Raw genomic sequence first — 25,617 nt, forward strand, 5'->3', positions numbered from 1 at the left:
ATATGAGAGCCAACATCCAGCCAGTTTACTTTGTAACTTACCATATGGGATGTTCTTACGGCTACGCCGTAACTGCACAGATATCGCAGATTTTGTCAAACATGCAGCAATTTTGGAAAAAAGACTATTGGAACGGGGATATCCAAAGAAACTTATAAAAAAATCCAAAAAGAGAGCTCGATATATCAACAGAGACCTCTTATTGACACCCAAGCGAGACATTGAAAAGAAAGATGAATTAGTATGTGTCTCAACTTTTTGTCAACACAGTAATGCTATTAGAGGGATCATCTTAAAAAACTGGCGAATTCTTAATACATCAGGAACATCTATACCCAGACCTCTATTTGCTTTCAAAAAAAGTAAAAATTTGAAGCAAAAGATTACTCGTGCCAGTAGAACTTTTCCTAAAGTGCATACAATCCGCGATACCAATTCTAACCCAGTGGTGGGACACTATCCCTGCACTTCATGTGTTGCTTGTAAGTTTTCCAAAAAAACTACGTCATTTGATTCACAGACCAGAAAGTGGACCCTTCGTACCTTTACCACTTGTAAAAGTAAGAATGTCATTTATGCCATTCGTTGCCCATGCCAGTTGTTTTATGTAGGCAAAACAACCAGAGAAGTGAGTACCCGTATTAACGAACATCGTTCAAAGATCAGAACTCGAAACCTCAATGCCCCAATGGTAATCCATTTTGTCGAGATGGGCCATACGGCTGATCAGATGGAATGGTTTTGCATAGAAAAAGTATATGCACAAAACCAACCCCAACTATTAAAAAATTTAGATTACAAGGAACAAATGTGGATATTTAATCTAAAAACATTAACATTGGGCCTTAATACCATGGAACCATGGAATTCGAGTAACTAAATACTACCTGTCATAACATTTTATATATGTCGGGTAGTACACTGGTATACTGCCTAATCACGTGCGTCTTTCATCTGAGAGGGTACGGCCATTTAGAACGTAGGCCAGTTCAGTTTGTGGTCACGTGGTTAATTACGTGATCACATGATGTTTTTCACGCATATATCAATACCCTTGAAACGGTGATACTGTGTTGCACGCCACTTTCAATCGGACCCAGCTGGGATACGGGTGACTAGCTACTGTGAGAACTGGCGAGTTCTTTCGCTTAAGGTAAACATTCTGTCGTGTGGGGGCCTTTCGAATCACGGCGGTTTTCCAAATCGCTTCTTGCCTTTATTGTTTAGAGAAGGGAGCCCTACATCCTTGGCTTTCCGTTAAACCCCATCCGAGTCAAGTAATCTGGAGTCGGAAATATTGAGCAATTTTCAAATGCAACCCCTCCCCCCCTACCTTTTTGAAATTCTCTAAATAGTAAGCTTTTCAGCAAGCCGTATTTGTTTAGTCACAATTGTGGTATTAATTCATCAATTTATTTTCAATTGGAAGTAATTCACTTTGGGTGTAGCCAATAATATAATTGTAAGAACAACCGGTCTCTCACATACTCAAACTCTTGTGTTGTGTTTAGGCCCATATAACATCAGGTGCAGCCAACCCTGGATCCGGGGAGTCACCTTCAAATTTATGACCGCTGGTTGAACGAGCGTTTGGACATTCTCGAGAAGAACGTTGGCGTCCATACACTTCGCTATCTGCAGGAACTTCTACGGAGAAGCTATTGTTTAATATAAGTGAACACAGCGTACAATTTAAGGAAGAGACGCACAGCCTTCCATTGCATGAATGAAGGTTAGTTAATATTCTTTAGGTCTATCTTAAGTATGTGACTCTCGTGTCCTGCCCGAGGGCCGCTGTAGTGGAGGATCGACATATTGACCTTGTGATATTTATGTGTACATTTGTATATCTGTAGCATTGATTCTGTCTATGGCCTGGCTCTTATCTGCCTCTCGGAGACACCAATACAAGAGGGTAGCACTACTTTCTGCCAGACACCTCAGGTCCATCCTGGAACTTTTCCCGGGTTGGTAGCAGGCTCTTGTATATTATTACCTATTGTTCCACTATAGATATTTTTATTATGGATGTTATATGTTTTTTGTCCAAGTACAAGGGCTTCACACATTGATATGTATTATCTTTGATTTTCTTTCTTTCTTGATGTTAGAATATACTTTTGTTACTCCTGATGAAGACGTCACTACACTAAAGTATATACGTCGAAACCGGTCGAGTTTGGACTAAGATGAGGTCGTGGTTAGAAAACTCTGGGACCCATCTTAATTGCCTAGGCCACTGATGTCATCTGCTGTGGCCCGTCAAATTGATTTCATGTTCTTTCTATAAATCTTTCAGATGAATTAATTATGATGAATTTTCCTATAGATTTTATGTCGTACATTGATTGGTGTTTAGTATGAATGGTTTGTCTAAATGGATGGATGAGGTTGTATGCTTGGATGATTGAATAAGATGATTTTTATTATATAGATGTGTCTTTTTTAATAAAAGTTGTTTCCTGCTATGTAAATTGTTATTACAAGTGCAGATTTAATCATGATTTGTTTGATATATTAAATTAGTATCAGGTTTAATAAAATCCTTGATACCGTTATTTTTGAATTGTTTCCTTTGGATGTCTTTCCGCAGCCCTATCAATGATTCAGGGATGGTTACCAGGTTGAAAACGGAATTCCGTAATGGAAGCAAAAGATAATACAATAGAAGCATAATTACAAACATGAGAGAAACCAATGAAACAGTATGTAGAACAATTTACCTTGGTCAATAAACGGGTAAAGGGAGAGATGAGGGGAGTCAGGACGGGGAATAAAGATGAAGTTTCATGGGGGAGCAGAGGAGGCATAAGAGGCGATGGAGAGGGTAGGGGAGGAAGGTAGGAGGGAAAAACAGGGAAGTGAGAGAGAGTGAAGGGAGGTAATGACTGAAGTCAGGACGGGCAATGGAGAAGAAGAGATTTCAAGAAGGCCCGGAAGGAGGAGTAGGTGGGGATGGAGCAGATAGAGAGAGGTAGAGCGTTCCAGTGTAGGGGGGCCAGGAACTGAAAGGAACAAAAACGCAAAGAGGCACATGGGAACGGGGGAACAGTGAGTAGGAAGAGATGAGCAGATCAGAGGGAGCCGGAGGGAGTGTAGAATGAAAGGAGAGAGGAAAGATAGGGGGAGCAAGATCATGAAAAGATTTTAAAACGAGACAGAGGAAGTCAAATTTAAGTTGGGAATGAAAGGGAAGCCAGCCAAGATAAGAAAGCGAAGAGGAAATAGAGTTGTGAGGAGAGAGAAGACAAAGGGTACGGATGGCGGAATGGTAGAGGGATTTCAGGGGAACAAGATGAGAGGCAGGGAGTCCCAACAGGAGAGTCCAGCAATAGAAAAGACGAGAGAAGATGAGGGAAGAGATGAAGAGTTTAGTGGCATGGAAGGTGAGGGAGGAATGGATTTTACGAATATTGAAGAGATGGTAGCGACATGCGCGAGAAGTAAGACAAATATGGTGGATAAAGGAGAGGGAGGAGTCAAAGTGGAGGCCTAGATTGTGAGCATGGGCAGAGATGGGGAGATTATGAGGGGGAAAGTGAATAAAAGGAGGGGGAGCGGGAGGGGAAGGGCGAAGCGTGTTAGAAGGAAATCATGAGACTTCAGTCTTATAAGTGTTAAGAGAGAGATAGTGGGAAGGCATCAAGTTTTTGATAGTAGTAAGACAGGTCGATAGATTAAGGTGGAGGTCCGGAGTGAAAGAAGAGAAGGAGAGGAAAAGCTGGCTGTTGTCAGCGTAGAAATGTGAGAAACACCGAATGAAGAGATAATAGAGGCAAGAAGGGAGGTGTAAAGTGAGAAAAGGAAAGGGTCGAGTACAGACCCTTGGGGAACACTGTAGCCCAAGTGTAGAGTGGAAGAGGTACGACCGCCCCAAGAAACAGCAAAAGAATGGTTGGAGAGGTAGGAGGAGAGTCAATTGAGGACAGAGCCTTTGAAACCAAAGGAAGAAAGAGTTTTGAGAAGTAAGGGGTGATCAACAGTATCAAAGGCAGCAGAGAGGTCAAGGAGGATGAGGACAGAGGATTGCTTAGAGTAGCAACCGTTGAGGAGGGAGATGAGAAAATATGTGAGAGCAGTCTCAGTGGAGTGTTTAGGGCAGAATCCAGATTGAGAGGGGTGAGGGAGAGAATGATTAGTTACAAAAGCTGAGAGTTGAGAGTAGACTAAGCGTTCAAGAAGCTTAGAGAGGAATGGAAGAAGCGAGATTGGACGGAAGTTGGATGCGAGAAGGGGGTTAGCAGACGGTTTCTTCAGGATAGGGATGATAGTAGCGTGTTTGAAGGCGGAAGGGAAGGTAGCGGAGGAGAGACAGATATTGAAGAAGGAGGTTATGTAGGGAGGAGAAGAGGGTAGGTCTTTGGAATAAGGAGGGTGGGGAGGGGATCAGAGGGGGCAGCAGTAGGATGAGTTTTGGACAGGAGGAGGGAAACATTGGAACGAGTAACAGGAGAGAAGTCAGACATGCAAGCTTAAGGGAAGGAGAGAGAACGGGGAGGAGGGGAACAGGAAGGGGAGAGGAGAATGTTTTGGCGTAAAGAGAGTATTTTGGAAGAGAAGAAGTCAGCAAAGTCGGAAGGAGAGAGAGAAGAAGTAGCTGAGGGGTCGGGAGTAGGCGGGGAGAGAAGACGAGAAAGGCAGCGTTGCCTTTCCCAGACGGACTTGGAACCTGAAGTGAGTGTATGTGGAAGCTCATTTTATGGCTCTAATGTTGTTTCTCTCTACAGGTCGATATCTCGTGGGGGAGTATGAATTTCTGACCTTTGTTAATGCATATATTGTGTATTTGTGAGTAAGGTGGCTTTGTCATAGGATCGTATGTATTGGTGGTAGATTACTTGTATAGCAATGTGTGCTATTTTGCATATCTACTTATCTAATCTATGGGGCTAGGTAGGAGATATGTTGTGCATTATAATGTTAGTGTATGGTTCTGTTGTTATTCCGGCACTCGGCAGTGTTTCATATGATGAGTGTTATTGGAGTTTCGGGGATTGCGAATGTTGAAGATGATGAGTGTTATTGGTGTTTGGGTGACAAGGAGTGTTGAGGATGACAAGTGTTACTAGTGCTCCGGCAACAGGGAGTGTTGCATATGATGCGCGTTATTGTTTTGGTGACAGGGAGTGTTGAAGATGATGAGTGTTATTAGTTTTCCAGCGAAAAGGAGAGCTGCAGACGATGAGTGTTACTGGTGTTCAGGCGACAAGGAGTGTTGTGGATGATAAGTGTTATTGGTGTTCCAGCGAAAGAGCATTTTGCAGACGATGAGTGATAATGGAGTTACTGCTTTTCCAGCGACAAGGAGTGTTGAAGCTGATGAGTGTTAGTGGAGTTCCGGCGAAGGGGAGTGTAGAAGATTGGAGTTATTGGTGTGTTGGTGACATGGACTGTTGCAGAGGATGATTGTTCTCAATGTTTCAGTGACAGGGAGTGCTGAATATGAGTATTATTGGTGTTGTTATGGTATGGTATTGTTTATTTGTAAAGTGCATATACACAAAGCAAGTGTTTCAAAGATCTCAAGGAGGGAGGGAAAAAGGGAAAAACAACAGTCTTTCAGACCCTTTGAGTTTCTGAACAATACAAGTCTGCACTAGGCAGAGTAAGCACATGGAACAGGTGCATGTAATACAATTGACATAGTGTAGATAACAGCAAGTAGGGCTGACGACGATTCTGCAGTTTTTCCAAGTGCATTCCGGCGAAAGAGAGTGTTACCAAGATGAGTACTACTGGCTTTTCAGCGACAGAGACAGTTGAATCTGATGAGTGTCATTGATGTTTCCGTCGACAAGGAGTATTGAACATAACTGTTATTGGTGTTCCGGCGACAAGGAGTTTTGCGGATGATGAGAATTTGTGATAGCGAAAAAGGGAGATGTGCAGTCTCTTTCCTTCTGTGCTTGCGTTGGTGAAGAATGTTCCATTTGCGTTGGTGAAGAGGGGATGTGTGTTATCTGGCCTTCCCTGTCTGTATGCCGGGTATCTGAGAGTCTGCTGTCTGGAGCTCAGGATGAGTGGAAGGGCCTAGCTCTGGGTTCTACACAGTACCATTGGGCATTTACCTGGGTGGTGGGCAGTGGTGGGTCCTCTACTTGGAAATCGATGCTTGCTCATGAATTATACAGCATAGAGGACTAAACAGCAAACTTTCCCGAGACCCCCAGCTGCTTCCTGTGTACCAAGATACTATAGTATTCAGTCCCAAAAAGGACACGGAAGCCTAGAACATCCGTTTAGAGGAGGAGGTGGGAGCAAAAATGAAATAGGTATAAACAGGGGAGTACGTTTTCTCAAACTAATCTTCCTTCATCTGTGCAGTGTTGCTCATGGACTCACGCTGCAGATCTTTGACTAATGATCTGAAATGTGCTTAAGAAAAGGCATTGTTAGAGCCCTGACATGCCCAAGTGATGTCAGCAGCAGCTCCGCAGCTGTGCTAAATGACTTCGATTTAATAATATCCCAGGAACAACAAGCAAGACTGAAAAGGAGGAGGGGAATCTGTATGGTCAAACTCATCAATTTATGGAAACAGGAAACCTCATTATCAAATGCTTTATTCGGCGTTAGCCAGAAAACCAGTCACATAAAACAATTACACATGTATAAGCAATTTACAGCTGGACAATTGAAATCCATTGTAGATTCGAATAAAATTGGTCAAAAAACAACAAGCTAAAAATCTCGTTGTAGACCAATTGGAAGAATATTTACAAAGCAAACAATTATATATAAAAGAGAAACATACAATATCAAGTCCATTTATAAAAATGTAGTTCATGGCCGCCATAACTTATTCTTTGATTAGGCCACAAGCTTTGACCAGGCTATCGCCACGCAACCAGGCACGATGTATACATTTGACTACCAGATCTACTACCAGCATTTTGGAGGTACATTTGCAGCAGGCTGCCTCGTCTACAGGGTTAGCGAGACCTCTTTCCCTAAAAATAGGCTTTAAGTATTGTGATCTAAAGGGTTGCAAAAGTGAGCAACTGTTTCACCACCCGCTTCACACAGTGGGCAAGTGCTCGAGGTGCCGGCCTTCCAGGTACATTTGAATTTGACAAGCTTAAGAGTGCCCATTCTGAATTCTAAGTAAAGGGACTGTGGGAAATGTATCGTAATGATATCTAGATACTCTTCGTACGTGAAATCCCCTTTTGATTCGAGGTAGCTTGGCCACAGGCTAAGATAATGACGCATGATCCCCATGGATCCCAAGACGGCTTCTTTAAGCCTTATCCTCGATGCTCTCACCAGCGTATTGGGGTCATCCCACATCCCTGGCAATTGTAGCCTCCTGAAGATCCCTTTCATTTGGGTGACCCACAGGAGTTACCCCCCCACCCCATGTTCCAATAAATGTTTCAAGACATCCCTGTAACATTCAAGGCCCTTTGTTGTCCACAGGCTTAGCCAATACAGGGCCAGTCTAGTGTATAACTGGTCTGCTTTAGGGCATAGGTCTGTTTCTAGGGGGATGATTGTGTTGGGTGAACCCTGGGGTGGTCTCAACAACTTTAACAAAAAGGCAGCTACAGTAAGATTTGGGGCTTTGACATGTCCCCAGACATCCGCTCTGTATAAAGCTGAGGGAGTTGCCTGTTTCTCATACAGCTCCAGGCAGAGGCGCTGATAGCGGGTGGCCTAGGGGGCTATAGAACCAGGTCTTTTGGTTGTAGACCCAGATAGAATCTCAGGGTCTGCAACCAAACGGCTGGCTAGTCCCGAGTCCCGACAATCCCAACATTAGTGTAGCCCCAGATCTTTCCCAGACCTAGCAACACCCCTGGCTCCAGGGCTGGAGCGACTGCCCTCCCCCAGCCCCCACTACGATTATGAAAGGCTTCGGCAGCGGCACCAAATGCCATGAATATACCTCCTTTGATATAGATGGCAACACTATCAAAGTTGCTAAGGAGGTAGAAACCCTAGGCTTCCACCTGGACTCTAGCCTTACCTTGGAGAAACAGGTGAATGCGATGGCATCCTCTACGGCCTATACATGTAAGTTGATTAGATTGGCCAGACCCTTCCTCTCAACAAGCAGCTGTACCACACTGGCTAGAGCACTCATTCTGTCCGATTTGGACTACTGTAACACCCTATATCTTGGTTTCAATAAATACATCACCAGAAAAATTCAAACTTTGCAAAACAACGCCTTGAGAGCAGCTATGGGAATAGCTAAAAAAGAACATATCGCGGAGGTAAGGAGGCAGAACAACTGGCTCTCCACTATTGATAAATTCAGGCTAAGAAACAGCTTCATTAACCTTCAAGTGCCTGAACAACGCGGCACCCACTACCTGATAGACAGAATCAACAGAAAACCTACTCCCCGACCCACCAGAATGGCCTACTCCAATTGTCTGACAGACCCTAGTTTTAAACTAACTAAAGTTGGCGGCAACAGCTTCCCAGTCAAAGCTGCCCAACTTTGGAACACCCGAACCCCTCTCTGAGCGCTGCCCAAACCTATTCCAACTTCAGACTTAATATTATTAACTGGTTCAAAGAAAATGACCACTAACATTATTATGGCTCACTCATTTCTGCCTCTAACTTGACTCCTCTCCTCCTCAGCCCCTCCCCGCTCCCACCCTTTTTTGTATATATGTAGTTTATCTCCTCTCCTACCTCTTGTGTGTATATATGTACTGTACATAGCTAGTTCACTATTGTAATCTACTGTCACCTATGACTATGTATTCGGTAACTTATATTTTGTAACATATGCCTTGTATACTCTTCTGCCTGTCATTGCTGTCTAACTCTACATTACATTGTATCTCGTTTTGCATTTTGTAAGTCTGTAAGCTGAAAATATTCTTGTTCCTGCGCCCCGATACCCTCGGGTCTGGCGCGCATTATAAATAAATAAAACAAACAAACAAACATTTTTCAAGGTTGACACACGCCTTTGTTGTTTGGGCAGACGATGCACAATTGTCCTGGACTCTCAGACTTAGGTAGTCCAACTAAATGTGTGCATTTATTCTAGAAACAGAAACTATATCCAGACATGTGTATTTTCTTTAAATAAATATGTTTTTCTTTCATTTCTGATTTAGTAGAATGGGGAATACCTGTACCTCCCAGCTCAACTCAGACTCGTTGCTATGCACTGATCAATGTCCTTCCATGAAGGTAAACTTTGAAAACAGAGGGGAAACCATGTGCACCCCTAAGCACCATGTTATCAACCTATAGTACTCTAAAGTATGCTGCTCCTGGCCATGCCCGCGTTTCTGTTTGTTTTGAGCAATGCTATGGTTTCTAAGCCCGAACAATTAAAGTTGGGGTATTCCCGAATTCTTTGTTTGTTGCAAAGTTATTCCATCAAATATTTGTGTAAAGCGAGAATATGACTAAGCGTATTTCAACCCTGTATGTGATAGCACATATAAAATAAATAAAAAAACAGTTTACTCATTTAAAACAAAAAAAAACACTACAGGCAGCTTACAGTTTTTCGGGAGGATAGCTCAGGGGCAACGTGCTTGCCTTGGAAGCAAGACGACATGGAGCACCACAGGTTCGAACCCCGTGTCCGTGCTTAGAAACCTCTGCATATTAGGCGCTTTATAAATATCATATGATACAATAAATCCTAAAACGTGACCCGAACATTCCTCAAAATGCTGCTTAAGCAGAAACGGATTCAGTTCTCATCTGGAGATCATTATGAAGGTAGATATCTATTCCGAGCAAAATTGGGGGTTCATGCCACACTCTAGGGGCATACTCAGGGAATTCTGGCACGTTTGCTCTTTTCCTCCCTGACGTCAGCATCTTCAGACGAGAGAAGTCCCGGATGCATACTTTCCTGTTAAGGTGAGAGGCCTATTTGCCATGCACACCAGTGTTTTCATGAAGTAAGCATTATAATGAAGGCCATAGATTCTAAAGTAATTGTGTGATTTTACTGTCAGCCATTGTTATAATGTGGTCATACTTACACCTCCCTATGACAAAAAAGTGGCGTCACATGCACAACTCATTATAGAGGGAGTAGGCAAGGGCCTGGCAGACACACTATTTCCATCTAAGTATGACACAGCATTGTCTTGGACAGTTTTCTACATCTCTTCCGCAGAATAACAGGCATGCCCTTTTAAAGTAGTGTAAACTGGTCCCAAGCCTTCTGGTTATTTTCTATGTGTCTTTAAGACACATTAATGCGGAAACCCAGTGAAGGTAGCACAAGGCACCAGGGTCAGGGAAAATCTATCCCCGGCTATAGCTGGGTTTGCACATCTCCAGCACATTTACCAGTAGATGGAAATTGGCTTAATCCAGTCTGGATTAAGCTTTAGGCACTCAGTGGAACACAAGCTATCACACAAGGAGCTTCCTCAGGCAGTGGACATCCTCAGTGCATGACCATATTGCTGACAGAGACCTGCTTCCCACCACTAGACCAACCAGCACCTCCAATAATAGATCACAGGAGAGTGAATCCATGCCACAGGTGACAGGGAGTGGAAGTGATCCGTAGGTTTCCATTTGTCGGAATTGACTTAACTGGGAAAGGATTGATGTTATGTTATTTTGTCTTATACCGTGCACTGTTACTACTGGGGTGGTCTCCAGGTGCTCACATGGCTTTTGCAAGAATGAGGGCAGGGTTCGTTAGTGAGGGTAGAATGATAGGATAGGTCCAGAACCAGAAAAAACTGGCATCTGGTAAGTTGGCTTGTAGGTGAGTTGGTTGTGTGCACTGGCTTGTTGTATCCTAAATTTACGACTCAATGCTTCGGTTGTTGGTTATATGCGAATGCAATGATGTTGGGTGTGTGCTTGTGTGTTTCATGTGTGGTTTTCGGTGGTTCTTTGATCAGTTGCACTGGCTTATTGTATCCATGAAGGGAAGGTCCAGTGTTGTGGTTGTTTGGTGTATGCAGGTGAATGTTCTATTGGGTGTGTGTTTTAGTGTGTTTCATGTGCAGTTTGGCTGGATGTTATGGTTTTGCACGCTGGCTTATTGTATCCCTAAGGGTAAGATCCAGTGCCTGGGCTGTTATTGTGTGCTAATGTTAGTTAGGCTTGGTGTGAGTTTGTGTGTAGTTTGGGTAGCCCATAGGAATGTATAGAACGTGAGAGGTACGTTGGTTACTCACAAAGTTCTTCCAAGTGTGTCCTCAGAGCTCATCGAGCTGCAACTCAATGGTACTGTGAGGAATTTGACCGTCTGCATGGTTGGATGTGTACACACCTGTTTTTTTTAAACATTTTTATATGAAATTGAATGATGGTAGATCAACCTCTGGAAAATGTGTGGGGCTAATCCGCACACATTTTCAAATGCTCACCACACCACAAACATATAGACCTGAGTACTCTGGGTGGAAAGAGCCTACAGGCATAGTCCTCCCGGTCACATTTAGTTGGAATGTGACACCCAGGAGTACATCAAGGCATCTCAAAAGGGGGAGCGAAAAACCTTCTACCTGCCATGGCCAACCTAATTAAATAACAAAGGCTCCAATGATACACCCTATCATTTGTTGCCCTGCAGGATGGTGGCAACAAGGAAACATAATTACCATACTAATAGAGTATACTTCATACATGCCCACATGAGGCCTAGCTGCGGAGCCTAACAACAGACAGGAAAACCTTAGATATGCACTGTGTCAACCTGAAGCCAGCTCCTGCCCCTCAGTGTCAAGGGCAGTGAAGTGTCATGTCCGGTGCATGTGTTTACAGTAGGTAACCCCCGCAGGGGAACTCTATTCAGAGGGTAGGAGTATATGATTTGATGGAGACAGACATTATCCCCACAAGTTCAAGGGAGGCCTGGCTTTAATCAGGAACTACAGAGAGCTCAATTAACCAGACAGACCCTTTGATCCACAACAAACAGGATATGGGTGGGACTTAGTAGTACATGTTTTTACCCCTTTACATTTCCTGTTGCAAAGCACTCAGGTTATGACCTCATGCATAACAGAAGATTGTTGGTGGGGACCCAAGATTGGTTCATCAAGGTAAGCTTAGCCTACAGAAATCACTGCAGCTCATTTGGCTTTAAAAGAGTGTTGAGCCCCTCTTTTGGCAGATCATCTGAAGACTTTGCAAGGAGTAACAGGAATAGGTTCTTTGGACCCTGGCTGAAGGTACAGTCTGCCTTACAGCTTCCACCAGTGAAGGAAGACAAGAATTTCCAAGAGAGAAGCAAGACCCCCTCCCCCCTAAATATCTGCCAGGGAACAGAGGGAGCTATTGAATCCAGAGTACCCTACAAGCACCTCCAGAACTGATACCCAGCTATCACACGGCGTGCCCTGCTAGGCTCTGCAGCAAGCTTCCTAGATGGGAAGTGCCAGAGAGACTCTGAACCAAACCATGGAGCCACTTGTCTTGGGAGGATAGCTCAGGGGAAACACGCTCATCTTGGGAGCAAGACGACGCAGAGCAACACAGGTTCGATCCCCGGGTCTGCGCTTAGAAAGCGCTCGGATTAAGCGCTTTATAAATAAACAATTTCAGGCTGTTGCCTGCAACACTCTCCTCAGCTTTGGGCCATTCTTCTTAAAGGATGATATGAGCACAGTGATGAAACTAGGAGGAGTGCATCAACAAGCATCAATCAACGTCCACTTTAATGAACATTTTCGAGCCAGTTGCCCCCCTTGTGCTGCACCTGACTGCACCACTGACTGTTGTCATGCTGCAGTCGCTAACATCATCAGAGACGCCTCGACAAGTGCTTCAGACCCGTCAACCAGCACTGAGACAACGATTCCTGACCCGAGCCGCCATGTAAGCCAGCCTGCAGCTGTCCATCAAGTCTCGTTCGCTGCACTGCCTGCCGCCTGATACCTGCAGCTGTCTCCCATGTTGAACTCTGTCACAAAAGCTGCAAAGCGCCCTGAAACCGGCCCAACCCTGTCAAGCACCAAGAACCTCTAGAAGCACAAGGTACATTGTGGTTCTGTCCCCCTGGTCCTTCACCGAACGCCCCTCGTGACATTTTATGACCCATTGCCCCTTTGCACTGAAACCAAGCATCCTTGAACTATTGTGATTAATTACTTTACCGACTACCCCCGTGTCAGTATGCAGAGTGCATCCCCTTTCCTTCTTGAAACAGTCTGTCCTCTGTATTCCTAACAGGGTGTCTTGTATTTTGTAGTGTACTAGAACTGTCTGTTGTGATAATAATAAAGCAGATATTTGTATACAACCTTGACTAGTATCATTGGGTAATAATTGTATTTTCGCTATGTTGCAACTAACCAACGATCCACGACCTTGCAGATACAAGCCTGCCATTCCGCCCACGTTACCTAAATTGTACAAGGAGGTTTATTTGCTTCTGTTTCCAATATGTTCAAATCCCTTCTTCTGTACTAGAGATTTCGGCTGATTGATGGTTTAGAAACCGATATTCATCCCTAGAACAAAGGTTCCCCGGAAGTTGATTCATCACCGGTACCCTTCATTTCATCCTGGTGCAGTACACTGGCCGCCGCCGCAATCCCTCCAACCACAATACACTAGCTGCTCCCAAAAATTCCTTTGAGTGTAATACATTGGCTAGTTCCAATAGTCGATCTCTGTGCAGCAAGAATGACCAGACACAAAGTCTGCTTCTGCGTGATGCATGGCTAATCCTCACAAATCCATCTAAATGTGACACATGGTCAATCTTCACAATTCACAATTCTATCTTATGTGATGCATTGGCTAGTCTTCCAATCCGAGGCTCATTATAAGTTCCCCGGTATCCCACCAGAAATTCCGATGGGATACCGGGGGGCTACCGTACCATCCCCTGACGCCCACAAAACGCCCACAAAGGAGCCAGTACTCAGGAGGTACTAAATATGCAGGGTACTGTTCATGGAGCTTTACCTATTGCATCAGGACATCTTGGGAGGAGTAAAGGGTGTGTATAATCCCCTCCCCCACAATGTACCAAGGGAAAGGTTATCCCTGTTTACTTTCAACAATTAGAGAGGAGAGGGTCCCCCTCAGCCTTTTCCCTTGTGAAAGTCCACCATGGTCCTTAGATTGACAAGAAGCCATTGCTTAAGCCCGCCCAAGACTCGAACACAGATAATGGTTGACAGGGACATCATTTTGGGGTCACCAGGGGTGCAACCCCTGAGGTCTCCCTTGCTACTCCTGTGGTCTCCTTTGGTACCCCTAAAAAAATATATATATTTTTTTTATTAAATGGAGGCTCTTGGGCGGGGCCAGAAGCATGTCGCTCTTTCTTTCTGGAGTGACTAGTTTTCTGATAGATGCTGCAATGTGTGTGTGATCTGTAGGTTGCAGGTTCGACGCCCGGCAAGGTCAACTCAGCCTTTCATCCTGCTGAGGTTGATAAATGAGTACCAACACAGGTTGGGTGATATTGTATGTATATTTGTTCTATATAAAGCGCTTAAGCGTAAGTGCTATATAATAACACTTCATTATCGTTTGGCCTTGGACGCCTGCTTGCATTCACAGTAATTTGGTAATATGGACCTAGATACGCTGATATTAGTGATACATATGGTGATCCATTCTTGTATAAATGTATATCACTTTACAGTGATACTGTAACCATATTTTGTATAGTGTACTTAGAAACAATGCCATGCGATGCCACTCATGCTTTGTCAGAGGGTGAAAGATCGTGCTCCATCAATTCCTGTGATGTCACTTTGGGGTGAGGTGAAATGACATCACTTCCTGTGATGTCATCAGAGGTCAAGGGTCGTGAGATGTCACTTCCGCTACCTCTGGCATTTTGGTGAAATGACGTCCCCGATGGTCGAGAGTTTCTCATTTTAGACCTCTGTGATTTCTTGCTTCCGTTCACAAAGATAAAGCTAATTCAATTAAGCAGGGTATCTGGCTCCTCAGCGGAGTAGCAGCAGAGAGCTCATTGTACTGCTAGAATTCATGTTCTTGAATAAGAACTGCATGGAAGACCCAGATTTGCGCCGCTCGGGGCATGGACAGATTGGACCTTGGCGTAGAAGGCCACGGCTGCGCGCGTCTCTCTGCCTCATCAAGGGCCGCTGAAATCATGCTTCACTTTCCATTTTGTTACTGCTGGGAGAAAACAAAAAAAGGAGGTTGTTTGGGAATCGGTTGTACTTTTTTATTACTGCAATTAAAATATCATAATTTCAGACAGCAATTTTCCACCTGAATTGGCAACGATGCCAGCTGAAAAGACAAAAAGCCCAATTTGACAGCCGCATTTACTTCATTTCAGCATTCTGGAAAAAAAATGGAACCTCACAACAGGAGGATTGCAGCTCAAAGTAAACAACTCACAGCTGCGCTTTGCGCGTCCTACCAGCCTGCCTGCGCTCAGTCAATACCCCCCCACACCCCCGTCCGCCATGAATGTTCCTGAACGATTTCAAAGAACATGTAATTTGTCAATTTAGTATCATTGCCGAATAAGGGTCTCAATGGCACTGATCAGGGGGTAGAAGCACAGAAGAGAGAGACCCCGATTTCCACACCAGTTTGCCTCATTCATTGTAATTGTCATGAAAGACGAACCACGTTCCTGCCTTCCCAAAATTCCAAAATGTTCACCTGGAGCTTCCATTGAAGCAGAGGGGAATCTGATAAAAAAAGCAAGGACTAGTGACTATAATCATAGCTTACAACATGAATAGTTAGAGCACGTGGCAGCGACAACAAAATACAGATCGCACAGAAGAGAGCCCTAATGGGTTAAAAAGGTCTGGAATGGACCGGAAACGCAAGAATCACTTTGTCACTCCTAAGGTCCCCTGTGAGTTAATAACATTCGGGCCCTGGAGTTGGGAATGTTATGTCCTGGGCAGATCCCATCGGAAGAGCAGAGTTACTACTGGCTAAGTCCCAAGGTGCCAGGCTCAGATTTAAAGACACTGGGCCTCATTACGGGACCAGCGGTACTGCACCCGGACCGCTAAAAAATGACCGGCACCTGACTTCCCGGTGCCACCAGTCTATTCCGAGTCTGGTGGCCGGGAAGGCAGGCGCTGGTAATTTTGTTAGTCCCCAATCGGGACACGGGAATACCGGCACTGTTAACAATGGTGCTGGTGTTTCCATTAGAACTCCACGGGCGGGTGCCGTTTCACCCAGCAGGTCTGATCCTGCCGGGCGGAACGGTAACCCGCCCGCAAAGTTGTAGTGTGTCGGTCCAGAAACAACAGTGCAAGTAGGCTTAACGTCACCCTTGGTTCCGGACCGGCACAATTGTAATGAGGCCCATTATTGCAGATTCACAATGAAGTTACCAGACGCAACTCTGACTTACTGTCATGATCTCTGCTTCCAAAAAATCAGGACTTGCCCTACTCCCTTGGAAGCAGACCCATAACCCCGGTTCCAAGTGCCAGCCAGTCCCAATTGGGACCTTTTGGACCCTGTCCTGGCGCCAGTGGCACCAGGCTCATAAAGATGCCCAGTCCCAGCGCTGGAAGCGCCGGGCTCATAATGCTTGTGTGGATTTACCTGCAGCAGACCATGCTGCTTACTTACCTGCCAGTTGAACCCCTGATCCTCTTCTGTTTGGGACTACTTTTCCTGTTGGGTGGGGCAGGAGCCACTCCCTAGGTTCAGAATACTGGAACTCTTCTGGAAAGCAGGAACTCTTTTCTTACCTAGGCGTGGCTGTGGAAGGAGACACCTAAGCACTACAGGAGGCTATTTAAACCACACCCGATGGATGAATCTTGCTTTGTGTTATTCTGCATTCTCTGCAGCAGAACGCTCATCGTGTCTTCTGCTTCTGATCCTGGGCCTAAGGGAACAAAGGCTTACCATCCTGGAATCCAGTCTTCAGCAGCACCTGTAAAGACAAAGAAAGAACAGGTTAGCACTACGGTCTTCAGTGGCAGCGCATCTCTTACCATCGGCTGTCACCAACGCCTCGCGCTGCATTCCGGCATCTGAAAGACAAAGGCTTACCTACTCTTCGCATGCTCCGGAGGTCTTCGCACTGCATTCCGGCATCTGAAAGACAAAAGCTTACCAGCTCTTCGCACGCTCCGGAGGCCTTCGGCGCTGCATCCCGCATCTGAAAGACAAAAGAAGGTGCGTTTAAAGACATTGGGCAACTTTATTACTCACGTGGCATTACTCCTTCCCACGCCGAATCCAGTGGGTATTCCAGCACCCTTCAGCTTCTCTAAAGCTCCGAACTTGTACCTGCAAGATAAAAGGGACAGTTAGTGCGCATCGTGAAGCAGGCCACAAGCGCTTACTTACGTGCTTCCAGGCGCTTCTATTCCTCACGCGGGTTCGATCCTCAACTCTCATCAGCCCGCCATCCGCCATCGCCGGAACCCTGCAAAACAAGAGATATCATTACAAAAGACTTTTAAGACATTTGAAGTGCCCAGAACTTACCGTTCGTGCAGTTAACGACGGACAGCGGTCCTCTGAGGTCAAGAGGCCTGCACCCTTATCCAGTGAAGAAACTGGTTACGGCACCCTGCCCCGAGGCAGATGGAGAGCTCGGCGTTCACTTACCTAAGGTGAGGGCGTTAACCTTTGGGGTTCTACAGGAGAAGAGAAAGGGACGAGGAGAGAGGCACCCAATAACCCCAGTTCATTAATCCCATATTTTCTATCTGCAGACATCTTACTCTTCGAGTCAGACATACAGTGCACAGAGGTCCAGCCCAAAGAGCCAACCGTGTGTTACACATCACCTTTGAAGATACGGCATTCACCCAGTCAAGACCGGCGCCTCTGCGGGAATCAGGTGAGCGTTACAGAACACAAAGCCTACCGCAAAACTCCCACCCAGGCGCTATGGAAACCTCGGATACCGACCAGCTAGCCCAGTTACTTGGGGAACTAAGAGCAGAAGTGCATGCAGCCCGTCAGGAGACGAATGCTCTAAGAAGGGAACCCATGCAAATAGGGGGCCTGAAAGGACCACTAACACAAAAGGAGCGGGGAAAGGAGAAAACAGCTGCAATTATGCCTCTATTGCGGAAACGCGGGGCACTTTCTTCGAGACTGTCCGGTGAAACCAGCCAAGAAGGCAGTAGGAGCTGCAGTTACCAGGGTCACAAACTCTGAGCAGGGAAACGACCTCGCCCGACAAGAATAGAGGTCCTCTTGCCGAGCGTTAAAACCAGTTCAGTGACCTCGCATTTCGTGATACCTATGGTCCTCATTAGCCCTGAACATCCGGATCGATTACATGCGATTGAAGCTTACGCCGACAGCGGTGCCATCGGCAATTATGTGGATCATGAAATGGTTTTGAGGATGAATCTGACTCTTTGTCCAAAGGCTGTAAAGGACGTCATTACTACGGTGGATGGTACGGAGATAGCCTCCGGACCAGTAACGCATACCACCCAAGAAATGACGCTAGTAAGTCAAGATGGACACCATGAGAAGATCGTGTTCGATGTGATCAAGGCCCCTCAGTTCCAGATTATTCTAGGAATTCCTTGGTTAGAGAAGCACAATCCTCAGATCGATTGATGAGCAAGAACGGTTCAGTTTCCAGAATGTGTCTCTACTTGTCACCCTCGACCTGGTGTTGCACTGGCAGCAATTTCCTCGGAAGCTCCCCAGTTACCTCCTGAATACCTAGAATTCCAAGATGTTTTCCGGAAGGATCAGGCTAACTCTCTACCTCCTCATAGGTCTTATGACTGCCAGATAGACCTGATACCTGGATCTACTCCTCCTTGTAGTAGAATTTATGCCCTCACCGAGCCTGAGAATCTTCACCTCCGACAATACCTGGATCAATACCTAGCGAATGGGTTTATTCGTCCTTCCAAGTCCCCTGCTTCCTCAGCTTTGTTCTTCGTTCCAAAAAAAGAAGGGGACCTTAGAACTTGTATAGATTATTGCGCCCTGAACCAGATCACCGTTAAGAATAGATATCCGTTACCTTTGATCCCTGAACTCCTGGACCAAGTCAGAAAAGCATGCATATATACAAAGCTGGATCTTAGAGGAGCCTACCACTTGGTACGAGTAAAAGAGGGCGATGAATGGAAGACGGCCTTCCGCACCAAGTATGGGCTATTTGAATATCAGGTCATGCCCTTCGGACTTTGCAATGCCCGGCCGCCTTTCAATATTTTATGAACGATGTCCTCAGAGAGCTCATAGATGTGTGTGTTGTTGTTTACATTGACGACATCCTCGTTTATTCTTCATCGGAAACTGAACATCGGAAACACGTGAAAATGGTCCTCGAGAGATTGCGTCAACACAAACTTTTCGCTAAGTTGGAAAAATGTGTTTTCAACGTGACTGAAGTTGAATTCTTGGGATTCATATTATCACCTAGCGGAGTGCGTATGGATTCAAAGAAGGTCGATGCAATTCTCAAATGGCCATCGCTATCCTCCGTAAAAGGTGTTCAAAGCATGTTAGGCTTCGCTAACTTTTACCGCAGGTTTATCCCCGAATTCTCTCGAATAGTCCAGCCCATCACCGCCTTGTTAAAGAAAAACAAACGTTTTGAATGGTCTACCGAGGCGGAACAAGCTTTACAGAATTTGAAGACTAGATTTATCTCTGCACCGATCTTAAAACATCCTCGCCCAGAACTCCCCTACATCGTTGAAACTGATGCTTCGAGCCTTGCCATGGGGGCAGTTCTATCACAAAAGGACCCAGTAACCAATCAGTTGCATCCCGTGGCATTTTGGTCCCGCAAATTCTCGCCTCCTGAAATCAATTACACTATTACTGATAAGGAACTTCTAGCTATCAAGTCCGCCTTTAAGGCTTGGCGGCATTATCTTCTGGGGGCCCGACACACCGTTACTGTGATTACAGATCACCGAAACCTGCAATATTTGAAAACCGCAAAAGCTCAATCCTCTAGGCAACTCCGTTGGGCACTATTCTTTGCCGAGTTTGACTTCATAATTACCTATCGACCTGGTACAAAAAACGGTAAAGCTGATGCCCTTTCTCGGATGGGAGTGGAAGAACATTTGATCAATCCTAAACCTGTACCTATCATTCCCGAACAAAGAATTCTAGGTGTAATCGCCACACAATCCATAGAGGAAGTTAAGGATAAAGCCAGGCTACTGGTAACTCCAGCAGACATACAGAATTGGCATCTGCAGGGAAAGGACTTTACGGTGAAGGACAACCTATTATATTTCCAAGAACGGTTATACCTGCCCAGCACAGATTTACAGAAAAAGGTAATCTCTTGTTATCACGATTCTTTAATGGAAGGACATCCCGGTATGACCAAGACCTCGGAAAAGATCAAGCGCTACTTCTGGTGGCCGTCTTGGAAAAAAGATATCAGAGACTTTATAATGTCCTGTGGAGTATGCGCCCAAAACAAGAGTCAAAAGGAAAAACCAGCCGGCCTCTTACGCCCTATTGACATCCCGCCTCGCCCTTGGCATATGCTTTCTATGGACTTCATCACCGATCTACCTCCATGCTCCGGATACAATACGATCCTAGTAATCGTGGACCTATTCTCCAAGATGGCGCATTTCATTCCACTCAAAGGCTTACCAACAGCAGCAACTCTGGCCCGAGAATTTCTCGAAAACATCGTCCGACTGCACAGTTTTCCTTCAGTTCTAATTTCGGATCGAGGTAGTCAATTTATTTCTCATTTTTGGCGAAGTTGCTGTCGGTCGGCTCAAATTGATGTGAGACTTTCGACCAGCCACCACCCTCAAACCGACGGACAAACCGAGAGGACCAATCAAACTCTGGAACAGTATTCGCGCTGCATGCTACAACAAACTGAAAAAACTTGGAAAGATATCCTTTGGATAGCCGAATATGCCTACAATAACTCTGTCCACTCGGGAACTGGGAAGACCCCGTTTTTTCTTTCATACGGTAGTAACCCTCGAACCTCGGAGTTGGATCCACTCCAAGATCTTGGAACACCAGCAGTAGACCACCTGCATTCTACAATCACCCAAGCCTTTAAGGAAGCCGTTTCTCACCTTCAAAGGGCTAAAGAACAATACAAGAAAGGAGCAGACCAACATCGGAAGGAAGCCCCCCAATATCAAGTAGGAGATCAAGTCTGGTTATCCACCAAATATCTACCTCCAAAAGGACCACGCACATTCAACCCAAGATACCTTGGTCCCTATTCCATCACTACCATAGTAAATCCAGTAGCGGTCAAGTTGGACTTGCCCCCCTCACATGAAGATACATCCGGTCTTCCACGTCTCTCTATTAAAACCCGTGCAACCTCAAACCCGACTAACTACATCTCCAAAACCTATTCTAGTTGATGGAGAACTCGAGTTTGAAGTCAAAAGCATCCTGGATTCCAAGATCTCCAAATCTAAACTATTTTACCTGATTGACTGGAAAGGCTACGGTCCCCAAGAAAGATCCTGGGAACCTGCAGAATATGTCCACGCGCCTCGTCTAATCAAAAGATTTCATCGAACATTTCCTAACAAGCCCAAACCCCCGGAGAAGCCCGATTTGGGAGGGGCCTTGAGGGGGGGTGCTGTCATGATCTCTGCTTCCAAAAGATCAGGACTTGCCCGACTCCCTTGGAAGCAGACCCATAACCCCGGTTCCGAGTGCCAGCCAGTCCCAATTGGGACCTTTTGGACCCTGTCCTGGCGCCAGTGGCACCAGGCTCATAAAGATGCCCAGTCCCAGCGCTGGAAGCGCCGGGCTCATAATGCTTGGGTGGACTTACCTGCAGCAGACCATGCTGCTTACTTACCTGCCAGTTGAACCCCTGATCCTCTTCTGTTTGGGACTACTTTTCCTGTTGGGTGGGGCAGGAGCCACTCCCTAGGTTCAGAATACTGGAACTCTTCTGGAAAGCAGGAACTCTTTTCTTACCTAGGCGTGGCTGTGGAAGGAGACACCTAAGCACTACAGGAGGCTATTTAAACCACACCCGATGGATGAATCTTGCTTTGTGTTATTCTGCATTCTCTGCATCAGAACGCTCATCGTGTCTTCTGCTTCTGATACTGGGCCTAAGGGAACAAAGGCTTACCATCCTGGAATCCAGTCTTCAGCAGCACCTGTAAAGACAAAGAAAGAACAGGTTAGCACTACGGTCTTCAGTGGCAGCGCATCTCTTACCATCGGCTGTCACCAAACGCCTCGCGCTGCATTCCGGCATCTGAAAGACAAAGGCTTACCTACTCTTCGCATGCTCCGGAGGTCTTCGCACTGCATTCCGGCATCTGAAAGACAAAAGCTTACCAGCTCTTCGCACGCTCTGGAGGCCTTCGGCGCTGCATCCCGCATCTGAAAGACAAAAGAAGGTGCTTTTAAAGACATTGGGCAACTTTATTACTCACGTGCCATTACTCCTTCCCACGCCGAATCCAGTGGGTATTCCAGCACCTTTCAGCTTCTCTAAAGCTCCGAACTTGTACCTGCAAGATAAAAGGGACAGTTAGTGCGCATCGTGAAGCAGGCTACAAGCGCTTACTTACGTGCTTCCAGACGCTTCTATTCCTCACGCGGGTTCGATCCTCAACTCTCATCAGCCCGCCATCCGCCATCGCCGGAACCCTGCAAAACAAGAGATATCATTACAAAAGACTTTTAAGACATTTGAAGTGCCCAGAACTTACCGTTCGTGCAGTTAACGACGGACAGCAGTCCTCTGAGGTCAAGAGGCCTGCACCCTTATCCAGTGAAGAAACTGGTTACGGCACCCTGCCCCGAGGCAGATGGAGAGCTCGGCGTTCACTTACCTAAGGTGAGGGCGTTAACCTTTGGGGTTCTACAGGAGAAGAGAAAGGGAAGAGGAGAGAGTCACCCAATAACCCCAGTTCATTAATCCCATATTTTCTATCTGCAGACATCTTACTCTTCGAGTCAGACATACAGTGCACAGAGGTCCAGCCCAAAGAGCCAACCGTGTGTTACACATCACCTTTGAAGATACGGCATTCACCCAGTCAAGACCGGCGCCTCTGCGAGAATCAGGTGAGCGTTACACTTTCTCCTGACTTACTCTGTTCTTTCCAGGGTTACCTCAGGTGAGTCCGTCCTGGAAACTGAGCGGTTAATCGGGTGGCCTCAGCCCAGTGACATGCAGATGGGGAATTGAGTTCTCCGCGTCTCCAGAGCATGGAGCTAAAGGAGCGGCATGAGAGGAAAGTTCTGAAGAGACGAGGATCTTCAGGTGTTTCTTAGCGCTTTTTCTGTCCATTAATCTGTGAAAGTAGCTGTCAGGGCACAGGACGGCGCTCATCCCTGGCAGGGATCCCCTCCTCCTATTCGTTTCCTTTACAAGAATTGACGGGAAGTTCTTACACCTGGGTCCCAGATGTCCTGTGAGTTTTTGCTTCAGGCAGCCATCTTAGGCATGAGATCGGCCTTCACCCAAGGAACAATGAATGCTTTCCTTTTTAACTATATACAGTGTAGGTTCTCGGCAGCTGTTGAAGAGGAATGCACATGAGGTGTGAGGTCCTGAGACGCGAGGGCTGTATCGTTCTTAGTTGCATTGCCCGAGGGTCTTGCTTGAACCAAGGCAGGGATGGAAGTGTGATACAGTGACTGCCAGGCCCACTGTCGGGACACTGTCTTTTGCCAGGTCTCAGATAGAAGGTATCGGCATTAAGTGCTGCAGAGATCTGAGCAGCAGTTGTGTGCCCTTCTATGACTGCCTCTAGATTCATGATCCATCCTGATTGGTTGGATCTCCACCCAATAATAGAAAGGATAATGTACGCTATCTGCACCATATGAAGATATTAATAGTCACTGCAGAGTTCGGTGGCATGTGGAGCATGAGGCGGCGATGACTTGTATTTGTATTTTGTATGTTATTGTTTTATATAGCGCCTTAATCCAAGATCTGTGCCTTACTCGTAGGTGACGTTTACAATCCTTACAAAGTACTTTTTAGGGATATGTTATACTTTATAACTTCAAAATGTAAGTAACAAATAATATTTTGTGATTTATCAAAATAACAACGTAGGAGGAATGAGTTTCAATGAAATGTTTTAAATGAACAGCATTTGACATCGTTTCCAAGATGTGGCCCTAGAAGACACAGGGATAGGCCTTCAGGCTGGGATGGGCCTTGGAGAGATGTTGGATCTTAGCGTAGGGATAGGCCTTCAGGCTGGGATGGGCCTTGGAGAGGAGATGGACCTTTGAGTGTTGTTGGATCTCAGCGTAGGGATAGGCCTTGGCCAGAATTGTCAGCAGAATGAGGCTTTAGCACAGGGATGTGCCTCAGGGGAGGTGAATGGCACTCAGGCCTCAGGAGATGAACCTCAAGACAGGTGTGGCCTTGTGAGGGTGAGGGATGGTCCTTGGATGACTTCTACAGAGAAAAGTAATGAACATCTATACTAAGGTGATCTTTGCTCGCGGAGAACTGTCCTAGGAGGACTCTGTAAAATGTGATATCACAACTATTTAACTGTATAATAATTATCAAGCTGTGATGTCATTGCTAACTGAATATATAGGAGATAATGTACCTCTAGATTCAATTATAAGAATATTGGAAATCACTGAGGAGTTAACGAACAGAGAAATAAGGCCAAAGGTGACATTCAATATTGTTGAGGAATATTGTATGCCAGAATAATGCAGACTAACACAAATCCGATACTGTATATCCCACTGTAGAGTTATGATTAATCAATATAAGTAGGTAGAGAAAGTGTAACTGTAAACCAACATATTGCGTCTATTAGTATAATAAGCCTAGTTGATGTACTAACAGACAGGCCCGTCTAGAGAAAGCATTACAATGTATCCTGCACCAATCCTCACTTTATACATATTTCTTTTTGGCTTCAGTAAGTCAGGATTTTTTTTTTCTTCACATTATTCTACTTGCCTGTTCCAAGTCAATTTGTTTGAACTCATAATGTTATATTAGTGTGTTGGCAATTGCGTGGTTTCTCAAATGCAGTCAGAACTAGATAAGGCTGACTTGCTACACGTATAGCTTCTTGCACATGGAGAGTTGACAATTTCATGACAGACAAGAAACACTGAAAGCCTGTGACAAATTAAGGCCGCTATCTCAGCACTAGCAAATGGGAAAGAAAGCTATTTGAATCAATGTTTTCTTGGGAAGTGGTTTTGTGCTTATGCATCTGTCTTGGAATACCGTCCTATGATGCCTGCTTCACTATGTCTGCTGTTTGCCATTAAAGACATTTACCAACGATTCTGACTCGCTTATTACAAGAAGATTTCCATTTCAATATCCTGTCAATGTATGATAGTTGCTTAGGTCTTTATTGCTTAGAATGCGTGGTCACCTCTTCACCCCAGTTAATATTTAATTTCAATGGTCTCTTTGGTGCAAGCATTCTTACAGTGCTTGTAATGTGGAATACATTTCGATTCTGTTTGGATGGCTAAAACACACTACTTGTAATGTGTTGCAAACACTCATTTTAAACAGTTTAACCAAAATGCACGCAAAAGTCTGCATTGTGCTTTAAAGTAAGTTGTAACATGCAGATAGATTCCTAGTGTCCTATGCTGCAACCAAGGACTACAGTACATGAACATCCTATATAATAAAAGGCCAGGTGTATGTTCGTCTGATGCAGCCATGCTCAGTAGAGACTGCCCGTTTCACCTGTTGTCACCGCTAGAGGGAGCTGTTTCCTAAGGACATGTATAGTCATCCTACTGTGTGAATGA

General features: G+C 45.4%; 1 long non-coding RNA gene across 1 annotated transcript; it reads left to right on the top strand.

Moving 5' to 3' along the window:
- LOC138566307 (uncharacterized) lies at positions 1–2,558 on the top strand. Its single transcript, XR_011301899.1, has 2 exons — positions 1–1,732; positions 2,112–2,558. It is a non-coding gene; the product is annotated as an uncharacterized lncRNA (long non-coding RNA).
- The last annotated feature ends 23,059 nt before the right edge of the window (positions 2,559–25,617 follow it).

The sequence above is a fragment of the Ambystoma mexicanum genome, chromosome 2p (genome assembly GCF_040938575.1).
Source record: "Ambystoma mexicanum isolate Mex_15411 chromosome 2p, UKY_AmexF1_1, whole genome shotgun sequence".
NCBI classification, from domain to species: domain Eukaryota; kingdom Metazoa; phylum Chordata; class Amphibia; order Caudata; family Ambystomatidae; genus Ambystoma; species Ambystoma mexicanum.